General features: G+C 35.9%; 1 long non-coding RNA gene across 3 annotated transcripts; it reads right to left on the reverse strand.

Annotated features, from left to right (window-relative positions):
- Positions 1 to 3,315: 3,315 nt before the first annotated feature.
- LOC103553708 (uncharacterized) lies at positions 3,316 to 12,584 on the reverse strand. 3 transcript variants are annotated; one of them, XR_011538186.1, is made up of 4 exons: positions 8,428 to 8,757; positions 7,393 to 7,506; positions 5,167 to 5,369; positions 3,316 to 3,568 (listed from the first exon to the last, which is right to left on the reverse strand). It is a non-coding gene; the product is annotated as an uncharacterized lncRNA (long non-coding RNA). The 3 variants fall into 3 exon arrangements; XR_011538184.1 differs by lacking the exons at positions 7,393 to 7,506; positions 8,428 to 8,757 and adding an exon at positions 12,461 to 12,584; XR_011538185.1 differs by lacking the exon at positions 7,393 to 7,506 and having other exon boundaries at positions 8,428 to 8,701.
- Positions 12,585 to 14,442: the final 1,858 nt, after the last annotated feature.

The following is a 14,442-nucleotide window of genomic DNA, read 5'->3' on the forward strand; positions in this document are numbered from 1 at the left end:
CAACCATTTGAGACTGAAGAAGCTAATTGGAAACAGGCTAGATATTTTGTCTATTTATATGAGCTTTGGAAACATCTAGACAGCCATTTTCTCTCTCCTTGGTCCCTTGTCCAAAATTTAATCTACAGACCAAATAAGATTATACACCAGAGCAAAAAAAAATCTTAAAGGTCTCCTCCACAAATGTTAGTGAAGATTCTTCAAATTTTATATTGAGCAGGTAATATCAAATTGTCCCATCTGCCAGAAACACAATCCTGGTAAATAATATAAAGCTGGAGCAAAGATAAGAGCCAGTCCTTTTCCATAAACCAGTGAGCTTTGTATTTCTGTGTTTATGTGTGACTCATAACTGAAATTTTAGATTTGAATCTATAAGCTCTGTATTTGTGTCAGTCTGTACATATGTGCTTGTATATATACACACACACACACATATATATATATGTATGTATGTGCTATGAATTGAATTGTGACCCCCCAAAAACTTATGTATTGAAACTCTAACCCCAATGTGACTGTCTTTGGAGATAGGGCCTTTAAGGAGGTAATTACAGTTAAATGAGGTCAAAAGGGTAAAGCCCTAACTGATAGGGCTGCTGTTCTTACAAGAAGAGAAAGAGACACTAGAGCATGTGCCCACACTCTCTCTCTCTCACTCTCTCTCTCCCCTCATGCACACATGGAAGAAAGGCTGTGTGAGAGGCAGCCGTCTGCAAGCCAGCAAGAGAGCTCTCACCAGAACCTGACCACGTCTGCACCTTGATGTTGGACTCATAGCATCCAGATCTATGAGAAAATAAATTTTTGTTGTTTAAGCCACTTAATCTGTGGTATTCTGTTATGCCAGCCAACAGACTAATATACAGATTTTGATGTTGTGGAGTAGGATGCTGTTATTCTGAATACCTAAAAACATTGAAGTGGTTTCAGAACTGAGTGATGGGTAAAGGCCAGAAGAGTTTTGAGGTGCGTGCTAGAAATAGCATAGATCATGCTGAAGAGACTTGGTAGAAATACGGACGTAAAGGTGATTTTGGTGAGGTCTTAGATGGAAATGAGGAACAGGTTATCGGAAACTGGAAGAAAGTTGATCATTGTAAAGTAGCAAAAAACTTGACTGAGTTGGTTTCTAGTGTTTTATGGAAGGTAGAACTTGCAAGTAATGAATTTGGATGTTTAGCTGAGGAAACTTTTAAGCAAAGTATTGGAGAGGATTGGTTTCTCCTTACCACTTATGGTAAAATGCAAGAGGAGAGATAAATTGAAGGAATTGCTAAGCAAAAAGGAACCAGAACTTGAAGATTTGGAAAATTCTCAGCCCACTCATATTGCAGGAAATGAGGAAGCTTCTGAAGAGAACACTGTGAGTGTGGCTTAGCAATCATTTGATAAAGGGATCATGGGTGCAACTCATGAATTTAATTAGCTGTCTCAGCAGCAGCCAGGAACAGAGATGGGATTATACCAGCAAAACACTTGTTCCGCCAGCTGGAACGATAGGGGACAGAGAAAACAAGGCAGAATGAAGGAAGACTGTCAGACTTCTGGGATTCTACAAGACAGGTCCGTGAAGTTATCCAGTTGTGAACATGTATGAGGTATCCTTTAAATGAGTGAAGAATGACTCTGAAGGGAATTCAGAGATTATTAGGGCTGCCACTGCCATCACAGACCCAGAGGGCAAGGCTGATTCCTCCTCCATTTCAGAGGGTGGAACCACCTCCTTGGTTTCAGCGGGCGGGGCTGCCCCTTGAAAGAGCTCCAGGGACAAGGCCCCTACAGAGAGCGGTGTGGGCAGGGTCACCACAAAGAGTATTTTGTTCTGCCAGCCTGAGCAGACTAACACAGTATGCATGTATGTATGTTATGTATGCGTAATATTTTCCTAACTCTGAATGGTATTACCAAATTAAATTACAACATTTCTTAAAGGAACTCTATTCTGATTGGCTTAGAGATAAATAAATGCTTTAGTAAAGGGCGAAAGATTTATACGGTCTGAAGAGAAACCAGAGTGTAATAAATGCTTATATAAATTGAATATTCCTAAAATTCCCAGAAATTAAGGCTAATACAATCATATATATATTTTTTATTTGGATATGTTCTTCTTAAAATTACACACACTTACATTACATCTACTAGATGTTTAAGATTATGAAAAATGTAAGTTTATGATTAATCAAACTGAACCATTATTTTGACAAACTTTATTTCAACAGTAATTAGGTTTTATGGTATGTCAGTGTGAGGATATAATCTCCAAGATCTTTTGGTAACTTAAAATCTTAGACTAACATTAAATTAGATTAATTAATCACTGTTCTTTAAATACCTAAATCATTTATATGTAAGATAAAACACAAACATAAATTACTAAGCCTAATTTTAAGGCTCTATGTATTTAGGTCTGTTAAGAATGTGTTTGTTTTTGGTCACATAGACAAGTTATATTATGAGGACATATGTGGTTATAAAAATTTAGGAGATGTATATTCCTAAGCTCTATTACAAAATGCCACAGTTCACAGTTAATCCACTTTATGGTTTTCTCTGTGAAATAGAAATTAATATAGTTAAAATTTATAATCAATACATGTTAATCAGACTCTGCTAGAAGAAATAGTGACAGGGAAGAACAACTTTCTATGCAAAGTATGCAGGAAGTGTTTTTGTTAAGGGAAAGGAAGGGGTTTAGTCCTAAAGTAAAATGATTAGTTGTTCCATATGAGAAATAGGGAAGCATAGGACAAAACCTGAATGGGTATAGAAACTTGTAGAAGTCCCACAGAAAGGCAATTTTATTTAGTATGCTCAAAGCTATCAAGGGTTGATGGTTTATTTATAAGAATTTTTTGAAAAGGGCTTTTGTATAAAATAGTATATTAATGCACAACTAGAATATGTTTTTCATTCTACTAAAATGACAAATTTTCTTGAATTATCTGTCAGCTCTTAGTAAGAGGTTATAAAAGGTATATCTTTGCCTTCTGAATAATTTGCATAGAAGGAAAAAATTCTCTGCCATATCAGAATAGTTCCTTGTGTTTATTTTTACTTTATCATGACCTTAATTACTGTAGAAAACAAGGTTTTCTCACTTGTGTGCTAAGGTTATTCGTGATCATGTTTCATCTTATTTATACTTTTAAAATATTTTATTTTCACTTTGATTTTTGATTGGTTTTATTTTGTTTTGCATGCCACAAAACAAGCAAATTTGCTTGTCAGTTGCAATATTTTTATAACGAACTTTCATTAGCTTTCATTTTTGAAAATTATTAATAGTAAGTTAATTATGACTATTTTAAATCTTTTGTCATCTGCACATTTTTTATTTTACTCTCATGCTTCCCTGAAAGTACTTTCAAATCAGCTCAGATCAGAATTCTTTGCCTTCACAAAAAAACTGTCTCAGAGATGCTTCGAACGTGAGTTTACCAGGTACTCTTGGGCATAGGCTTCAGGTGGCATTGCTTGAATAACCTTGAGATCAAACCATTGGCCTGAGTCAAGATTTCCAGGATTCTAGTGTATGAGCAAATGTGTTCTTGAGACTGTTAACCTTGAATCAATCAGAACATGAATTAATTACATAGGAATGAATGAACCGATGAAAGATGATTATGAGTTTTGCTTGGAATGTTGCTTATACTTTAATATCCTCTTTTCTGGATATAAGGGACACCTTTCTCTTTTCTCCTATGATCTCTATAACCCCTAACGATTTAGTAGACTATGCTCTTGTAAACAGAAATGAAACATTTATCCTTCTCTCTTTATTGGATCCCTCAGATTTTGGAAACTCTTAGTGATTAATATTCTTATTTCATGGCAATATAATTTTGCTTAGTTTCAATAAGAATCTGTCTTCTTTGTTAACAAGACATAATTGGAAACATTGGTAATAAACCAAAGTTTTGACTCAAATGTCATATTTGAGATTAATTCTTTCGATCAGATATGACCAGACACTTTTAAGAAGTTAAAGTTGGCTTTATGGAGGCAATGCTCACAAAGCCCTGTTAGGACGACTAGTGAAGTATTTAATTTACAGAGCTCCCAGCCTTACGGGTAAGGGAAATCATTTCCTTATAGGCACAGGAAACAGGATATTTGGGGGACTTCAAGAAGAGAGAAGTTCACCCAAATCTATAGGTAGTGTGGGCGAAATCTGATGGCAAGGTCTTGGCTTGGCTTCCTGGCCTCAAGAGGATCTCAAAACCCCAATCAGAGATTTCTTATGAAAATTTCCAAGAAAGTATATTGAAAAAGCCCTATAAGGGTGAATCACCATTCTCACTACATCTACATAAATAAAAGGCCAAATCTAATGAAAGAAGCCCTAATTTATGATCTAGAATAATCTTTGACATCATCTTTAATCAAAAGCAGAGTGATTACAGACAGAAATTTTGTGTTCAGTGGAAAACTATAGCACAACCATATGAGTTATCATATTCTGGGCCTAATTGTTTTTGAGCTATTTTGCACCACTTTGCAAATTATAAGTAACTGATGGGTATGAAAAACAAGTTTTTCTCCTACATGTAAACTGGACTGTATCCTTTTATCTGCCATGCATTGTCAACCCTAACAATATTTTCAATTCTTCCAATTTCCATGAACATTTGGTTATAACCCCAACTAACACTCCCAATTTTTCCTCCCTCCTTCCTAACTTGATGTCATCAAGAACTAAAACTTAACTAATCAGATCCTTATCTGGACTCTGAGTTACTTTGTAGTGGGCCTTTTCTCCCAACATATAAAAAAAAATACTATGAGCTAAATTCTGAAGACTTGACAACCTTGAAGGACTCGTCACCACAGTTGAACATGCGTGGCCCAGATTTCTCCCTGGACAATATGCTGCGTGGGTCATCAAGGAAGTCTGGTAAAATGCTCAGGTCATGCATGCCCTTATAGGAGAGATAACTGGACAACATCACCAGGTACATCAACATCTTAGCTTCAAGAAACTCAAGGAGCAGTGGTGCATAATTGAAAGATCTTTATCCACCAAACTCTTGGGATTCACCAGATTGGTTATCTTCCAGGGTTCAACTTTCGACTCTTTAATACAACCTTTTACATTAATATTTCTCTTCTTAATTTTATACATCCCCCTCTTTTAAGATGCCTGAACCCAACACAACTTACCTTTGCCACACCTCTCAACAGATGATTTAACTGATTTTACAGGAACAATTCAACGAGAGTCCTCAGAAGCCTATTTCTCAGAACCTGCTTTGCTCCACTCTGGTTTACAATCACCTCTGAGTTGTTCAGCAATGAATGATGTTCATTTGGCTTAGGCAAGTAGGGGAATTGACAGTGTTAAACTTCACCTGAGCCCTGTGCTCCTGGAAAACAGAGATTGTTAAGAAATCCCCTCATCCTTTGCTTCTGTAAGACAACTTACTGCAAAGAACCACTCTTTCTCATATGATTTAGATGAGTCAAGAATGCCCCTGTCTTGTTTATCTGTGACAAGGCTAAACACAGACCTTCTAAATTCCCATTTTTTAATCTCATCCATGATTAGCGGAACTATCTATACTTCTGACCAATCTGGACAAAATACCCACTAACTTTACTTGAGTAAAGTTTAGTTAAGTTTCTCCTCTCTTCAGAGCACACTGAACTGCACTAAATTTTGACCCATGGCCAGCCTGAGCCAGCATCAGAATGTGGACCAACCCTTTCATATCAGCCCCTACGGAGAATCAAGAATCCCTGATCTCAAGGTGGACATTTTCTGATCAACTGTCCGATCATCACAACACCCATTCATTCCCCTCCTCCACACTCAGTTCTTTCTAGCCTTGTTACTCATCCCTATAAAAGGAAAATTCCTTTCTGCCTGATGTTGGAGACTTGCAGATCTTATGGTCAGAAGGTTCTCTGTGTTGTAATAATCTCCCTCTCCCTATTGCGATAGCCCTCTTCCCACTATGGCAATTGTCCTTTTAAATAAAGATTGTCTTTACCGAAGTTCAGGGTTTTTTTTTACACTACCATTCTGCAACATTTAGAAAAGTTTTATCTTTTCTTGAAAAAGTAGTTCAATGAAGAATGTTTCATCACCTGTAAATTACGAGTGACAATAAATAATATAAATATCACTTCCTTATTTGACCTAATACTGTTAAACTACAAATTAAAAGCCAGGCTTAATTAAAACAAAATGATGCAGAAATAACAAAGCATAAAAAATAAACAAATGACATGTTTTCTCTGATATTCACATCCTTTTGAGTTATTCTTTACAAACTAACTTTAAAATACCACGTGTTGCATTGTGATCCTATTGCATGTAAACATCTCACCCCACGTCGACTCACTCCACAAGATGAAGTTCACCCAAACTAGCCTTAAACCTGCTCAGTGAAGTGAGTCCACTGATCACATGCTTGGATGCAATAGGTCGTCAAATTACTGTAAGAGATTCCGAACTCTTCTTCTCAATTTCTGTATTTATCTTCTCATATGCCTGTAACAAATACTTTGCAGGCCAGCCCCACTGGCCCTGAATGGAACAGCACTCACTATGAGTTCATAGGCCTGCCTTGGGGTTTGGTTCTAAGGCAGCTCCTGAAGCTGGAGATGATTTTGTTACCTATCTCAATAATGGCTGGATTTTGGACCAAGAACTCCCTATTGTTCAATTGCTCCTCCTCTCTACTATTCCCCTCTCTGAAGTCCGGAGTCTTCAACAAGACAGGCAGTTAGTGGATAAGATATCAGCATTAATGTTAAACATTAGGAGTACTTTTGGCTTCAATAATGGCTAAATGAAATTAGCTAAGGACTTATAACTACTCAGTTTAAAATTATTTATTTTCTAAATTAATTTTAAAGATGAGAGTAATGGATATGTACCCTGCATCTTTGAAGATCAATGGATGAATTCCTAATCTACTCTAGTTTGATTCAATTCTAGATTTCTTGTCTGTATGTTCTCTTACTGTGTTTTAGTGTGATTTCTTAAGTTCACTTAATATTATCTCATTGATGTATTTCTTCAACAAGTGAAAAATGTTTTCAACCGAAAGGAAATTAATCAAAATATCATATGTGAAGAATTTGCTGCACAATCAACTTAAGAAATTCTGATATCTAATCCTCAACATTAAACATTTTGTTATTTCAGCTTTGAAGGGTGGGCCTAAGTAATTTAACATTCTCAATATATATGGTTGATATGCTACTGAGGAAGTTACTTGAAATATGTGAATGTTACTTAGAGACAATATTTAGGGTCAATATTTAGGTTTGTGTATTAACATCAACAAGAATTTCAAAAAGTCATGTAGGCTTTTACCTTACCCAGCACAGAGGGAGTACATTAATATGAAAAAGAAAATTCTGGAACTCACTACCCACTTTTTCATTAAGCGACAGATTTAGTAGCCATGATGGGACTGAATTCACATTTTTACTGTTTCTTGATACATGAAATTGAAGTTGGGAGGCATATCAATATTCACAAAATATTCACTGTGAATGAAATCATATGTAGATTAGTATTAAAGTCCACTCAAATTGGTTCACAGAATAACTCTTCTCCTTTTTCCCAACTCTCCTTGCAAGGCCACAACCACAAAGGCCAAGGCCACAAAATAAGTGGTAATCAAATAAAAAAATCTCCTATCTTATAGTGCAAGGTCCTCATTGATAAGCAGAATAAAAATCATCAACTGCAATTCTCTCATATCCATACTGTGCATAAGCCAAGAATTTATTCATAGACTGCACAGTTGGTTTCATTCAATTGTTTAGCAAAATATCTGCAGGCACCTACCATGTAGTAATTACTCGTCTTCCTTTAATACATAATTAATATTATGGCTCATTCTAAAATATCATTCAATAAAAGATCTTTAACAATAGCTTCTTCTGCTTTCTCCGTGAGCATAGTTCTCATTAATATTGCAGTTGGCTGTACAGTTTTCTAAGCTGTTTTTGCTATTAAGAATAAAACCTTAAATACTTCCCCTACTTTTGGTCTCTTCTGAACTTTAGCTACAAAATTAATCAGTTTTACTGCACGGAAATTATTTTATGCATGTTATAAAAAGCATCTCCCTTAGTTTACCAGGTCAAGAATAAAAGAATCATGGCTTTAAAATAGGAACCCTATGTTCACAGATGCCCCAGGTCAAATGATAGTTTCCAGCTTATTGTCTCCAGCTCCCCTCACCCCCGACCCTGCAATGAGAGAGTGCCACCACTACCACCACCACCCTACCAGGAAACCTAGTATCTAAACTCCCCTCTCTTGGGGGAGCTTAGAAAGTGCCTCGAACCAAAGGATGGTGGGTCAGACACAGACAATGAGACACAAACTTAGGTATCACCTCTAGCTTACAGGACGGTTTCATTGCAACTAGATGTTCAAATCAAAGGACTGGAGTTTACCTGGAGGCAGATCTCTTCATGGGAAATGAAAACAATAGCTCAGCAGTTAGCCAGGATCCATGCAGGCTTCTGGAGCCTAAAATGAAGGCATTTTCTACCTACTCCTCAGACAAGATCAGGGGCTTTCAAGCCCTGCCTTTCCTGACCTCCTTTTTCTTTTCCCTTCCCAGTCCTCTCCTTCCTTTTTCTTGTCTCCCCTCTCCGTTTCTTCCCTTCTTTCTTCTTTTCTTCTCTTTCTGTATGATCTTAGACTTTTTGTAGATGATTCTAAAGTGAGGGAGTTCCCTTATTCATGTGGTCTAGGAGACAGGATACCTCTCAGAATACAAGCTGGTGACCTCACAAGGAAGCAGAGGGAATGCCTCCATTAATCCTTCAAGAAATACTCCTGCCAGAATGTCACGCCCCTGTTTGACAAGTTTTTATAACAGAAAATGAACTGGGGAATAGCAGTAAATTAATCTCCAGTCAAATATAATTCAATTTTTTAAGATACTCATAAATGTACTTCTTATTTGCACTTTTCTTTTCCCACTGCATATGTGAAATCATGACACTTGCAGATTTATGTGTCCCAGCATATACAGATTTGCATTCCATATTCACCACTGGAGACCAGTTCACTTTTTGCTTATGATGTTATTTTGAGTTGTACTATTTATGTTACTCTTTTCATTACTTTTTATGCTTCAGTGAACCACTTTTTAGTCATGAGTCCATTTTTGAGGATTGGGGATATAATGCAGCACAAGCATAAAAACAAAATTATAAATTTAATAATGTTATGAGTAGCATGAAAATATATTAGGTGAGACAAACTGGATCCTATTAGCTAGATATTTGCAGACAAACAAACCAATGCAGCCCTTCAAAGGACATGCATAACTTTAGAGAACATAATTATCATTAATTGCATGAATAATGGGATTTCTATGCAAATAAGAATTAATCTTACATTTCAGATTTGTTTAAGGCTGTGAACAAAAACAGTTTTATGGATTTTGGATTTTTGCTCTTCAAACTGACAAACTGCCTCTAATATGGCCACAAACAGTACTTTAATAAATACCAGTCTGGCTGTCAAAGAATCTTATCTCCTTTCTCATTTCTTGTCTCTGAATTCATTATATATAGTACTTTTTTTTCTGCCTTTTTCCTCTGAGATGTTCTATGTATACACACATACACACACACACACACACACACACACAGGCAGATACATATAATAATTACGAAATAACTTAGAAGGACCCGTGTGTTTTGACCTCTTATCATAATTTAAAGCAATTAATAAAGAGCACAGGAGCATAAAAACCTATCTTGACCTTAGAGTGCTTATCTCTAAGAAGCCAGATAAAACAGCAGTGGCTCTCATTTGTCCGCAGCTTATATCTTCTTCACAGAATATGCAACGACTGTGTCCTGACTCAAGAGGGATGCTGTGTTATCTCAGCACAAAGAATCTGAAGGAAGGAGATTGATACTACGGAAAAAAAAATTATTGCTGATTTCTACAATAACGATATTACATATCCATTTAGAAAAGAACCTTCTGGAAAGATCCAAAATTCACCTCTCTGATACACGCTCAGTGACATAGTGAATAAGCACATGTGTTTATATATAAAAAATATTTTGGTGAATTTTCTAAATGTAAATACTTGGGAGATTAACTTGCTGCAAAAATAACTATTCACTGCCTTAGCACCAATAAACAGATGGGTTCAAATTACTTCAATCTTCCTCTCCTTACTTGTAAAATAAGAATACTAGTATCTACCTTTCTTTTCTGCAGATATATTAGAAAGATCAAATGGGGAATGTTTGTGAAATTAACTTGAAACTTGAATGCAGCTACATAAATATAAAGTTTTGACATAAATAGACCTCTGTTCAAATAAATAAAAGATCATCGTTGAAAATAAAAGTGATATCCTAACTAATCCATAATGTATTATTTCTTAGAATAAGCTTAAATATCTATTGAAGGGAGTATATTCAAGTACTTTCAGTAGCATTAACATGTAGTCATATATAGATCTTTATATACCCACATATAGATGAATGAAGTGCTATAACCATACACAGACTGATTCAGTCACCATGTATTGAACTTATATCTTGAGCAAGACCCATTCTAAAGAAATAATGCTTAGTACTGATTCCCTGCCCTCACTGTGTGCTGGGGCACTGATAAATGTGCTACTGAAGAATTCATTGCACTAAAATTTATGAGAGACAGAGGAAAGGACAGTATTTACTGAGTCCTCAGCATTTCAGTTTGTATTTTATCATTAATTTTAAAAGTCATATTGAATGAATACCTTACTTTGTCTAGTGGAGTTTATGCGAGAGTCAATTATATATCCTGAAAGTGAATGGGAAAAAGAAGTAAGAATGCTGCAAGGGGTGTCTTTACAGCAGAGATGGTGTGGGGAGTCTTGGGTGGCTACATACAAAAAGTTATCGATGCTGATAGCTTCCAGTCTCAATGACAGCAAACTTGCTTTCTACTCATGGCCACGTATATTCCTGCAAGGTTTTATCTATCATAAAGGAATTACCAAAGATGTCATTGTTTCAAGACATCCTAAGATCAGGTATAATCTTTGAAATGTGTTTGGTTATATCCATTTTGTGCCTACTATAAATAATGAAATTTCTAGTGCCACTTTTATGTTGACAGAACTAAGAATTCTCAATTCTATTATGATGGTAAAATGATGTCATCTATGTCGGCCATTATGATAACAATATTTCACATATCTGAGAAGAGGGCCACATTTAAAACTTGGCTATTATTTTGAAGAACTAGAGTATTCCTAAGGTACTCAGGCCAAAGAGTAGATGATCGGAAAAGGTTGATAGTTTTTGGAAATTCAAAAAACATAACATAGAAGAAAAAAATGGAAGTGTTTTGATGGGGCAACTAAAAAATATAGACTCTCTGGCAAATATAGACTCTCTGATAAAAAGAATGAATTATATATACATATATATTTTTAAATAACCATCATATTTCTTTGTATAATATACTTGAAGTAGTTTTAAGAGGTTCTGTCAAGGCTATTATTAAATATATGCAGCTATGATCACTTTTGTCACAATTCTTGACAGAGTACTTTAAAGTAATTCACTAGCATTCTTCACAATTAAAGGCAATATGAGAAGGAGCTGAAGACACTGAGTTACATGTTACTGGATACTGGAGGTCAACTGAGAGCTAGAACCCAGTGATCTCTTCTTGATATAAAGTGTGATTTAGGACATGTATGCTCAAAAATAATGAGGGATTTTAGAGATAAAGAAAAATGGTTGAAATATGTAAATATGGTTATAAGAAAGCATAAGTCAAATAAAAGTTAAAAAAAAATGAGTGAACACATATGAGACAAAGTTTGAGAAGACAATTTTGGCTTTGCCTTGAATAAGCTGATTTCCTTAGACCAAACTTCATCTAAAAGGAGAAGGTTGACATAAACTATTCCTAAGATCCCTCCAAACACAAAAGGCAGCATCATAAGATAGAAAGAATATAGATGTTAAGGTCACTGTTGCTTGGACTTTAATCTAAAATCCACCACATGTTGGCTAGGTGAGCAATGACAAGTTAACCTCCATGAGCCTAAATTTACTCTTGAAATAAGTATCCACCTTTTAGGGTTGTGGTGGGGCTTACATAAAATCATGGAAATTAAGTGCTTGGCACAAAACCTGGCATGGAGTAGGCACCTAAATGTATTTGTTTCCTCCCACTATTCCCCTTTATTAATCTAAAATTCTAGGAATTGTAGGAGCCATATTACCCAGATTATAATCTAAATCTATAATCTAAGATTGTTGTCTCTAGGCCTTTCTAGCTAAGTGAACTTGGGCTAGTAACTATGGTTCTTCATACATAAAATTAGGGTTCAAATATAATCTCTGTTTTCTCCTTGCTTGCCATTATAATAAAAAATAAACAATCCAAAAACAGTCAGCAAAAGAGCTATACTTATGAACAGGGAAGGAATTAACTCTTCTGGGTGCTTACAGAGTTCCAGCTGATTTGCTTGCAGCATTATTCAGTCTTCATTAGGATACTGCAGGGTATTTATTCCACAAGTGAGAAAATGCAGAAAAGGTAAGTGACTTGGCCAAGGTCACCCAACTGTTAGGTCACAGAGCAGCAAAGTCAGTCCAGGAATGTTCTTCTATCCACTCGACGCACAGCTTCTGAAGAACTAAGGTTGTTAGTGATATTGTGAAGGGAAGGGTGAAGAATAGGGTAATAGATGCTCCGAGCGACTATTTAAGTGTCTGCTCTTTAAGCAGAACAAAATAAAACTCACTAAGCTGGTGAGGAGTGATAGATAATAAGTAAAGAAATCACTGAGAAAAGAGATAATTATTAAATACAAGATGACGGTTTAATGTATATGTCTAATAGTGTATTTTCCCTATTTTTATAAAACCAACAGTGAGAAAAGGAAGAAAAATCCATGGTAATTCATCATATATTCTAATACACTTCAGCAGCAGATTAAAGGAATCATGCCGGTTGCTGCGACACCAGACAGAGAGCAAAGAAATCCTCTCCACTCCCCATGGGTTTATAGAAGTCTATCAATCACTCTGTCAGTCTTCCGGATCATTATTCAAGTTGCTGTCCCCAATTTTGCTGGGTATATCAGATCAGCTCCAGCTCCATAGGTAATTTTTCTCCCTAATGGGTTTAGAATTTATTCTTTTTTATTATCTTTGGGCTAATGTGTTGCTCAAAATCTTTGGAAATGATAGTAAGAATGTCAGTCATTAGCTCTGTGTGTGTGTGTGTGTGTGTGTGTGTGTGTGTGTGTGTGTGTGTGTGGAAGGGGGATTTAATTCACAAACTATTACCTTACTCTTACTACATAAGGAATTTAAAAGTGTGGACAGAACAGTATTTAGTGCTAGTTATATTAACTGTGAATATCATGCTTTCTTATGTTTCTCTTAGTATAACTATTTTACATATTCCTTTTTTTATTTCAAGGGTCTTCAAGGTCAGAGAAAAACATAGCTGCATAGTTTCAAGTTGATGTCAAAATTTAGCAGACATCTAGTCATTTGATCAATAAAGAACAATACACTGGAAAATTTGGCTAAACATTTACCAAAATTCTATCAGCAAATCACATATATATATTTTTTACATATATATATGCAAAATAAGTCAAGGATAGCTTTTGGACATATTTGTAAAGGAAGCTTATTCTTTCATTAAACAAATCTATATGGCATGGGTGTGTAAGACATTGGGTTTGGCATGGGTGATACACATTCAAAGACCAAGACTCTGCCTACAAGTGAAAAAAAAAAACCTGATAACAGTAAAGAAATATGTTAAGCATAATATTAGAGGCACATAAGATAAGGGAATATCAGGGGCCGGCCCGGTGGCGCAGCAGTTAAGTTCACACGTTCCACTTTGGTGGTCCGGGGTTCGCCAGTTCAGATCCCGGGTGTGGACATGGCACCACTTGGCAAGCCATGCTGTGGTAGGCGTCCCACGTATAAAATAGAGGAAGGTGGGCACGGATGTTAGCTCAGGGCCAGTCTTCCTCAGCAAAGAGCGGAGGATTGCAGCAAATGTTAGCTCAGGGCTAATCTTCCTCAAAAAAAAAAAAAAAATAAGATATGGGAATATCATCCAGATTGTAAGATTCAGAAAGGCTTCCTGAAAGATGTGAGAACTCATCAGAATATTACAGTGAAGAGGAAGGGAAGAGCATTGAAGGTAGAGGGTCAGAAGTGAAAAGTAAAGAAGTTTATGAGAGATTTATAAGCATTTTAATATTTCCAACTACAATTTAATCTTCAAGGGAGCAGGACCCTTCATCTTTTTTGTTCACAGATGCAGTCCCAGTATCTAGAACAGTGCCTGATACATAGTAAGTGTTGGTTGGATGAATGATTGAATCAATGATTAATTATAAAATGCAGTTCAAGGAACAGAGAAACATGAGTTTGAAAGAAAATCAGACCACAAAGCAT

This window comes from Equus przewalskii, chromosome 3 (genome assembly GCF_037783145.1).
Source record: "Equus przewalskii isolate Varuska chromosome 3, EquPr2, whole genome shotgun sequence".
NCBI lineage: Eukaryota > Metazoa > Chordata > Mammalia > Perissodactyla > Equidae > Equus > Equus przewalskii.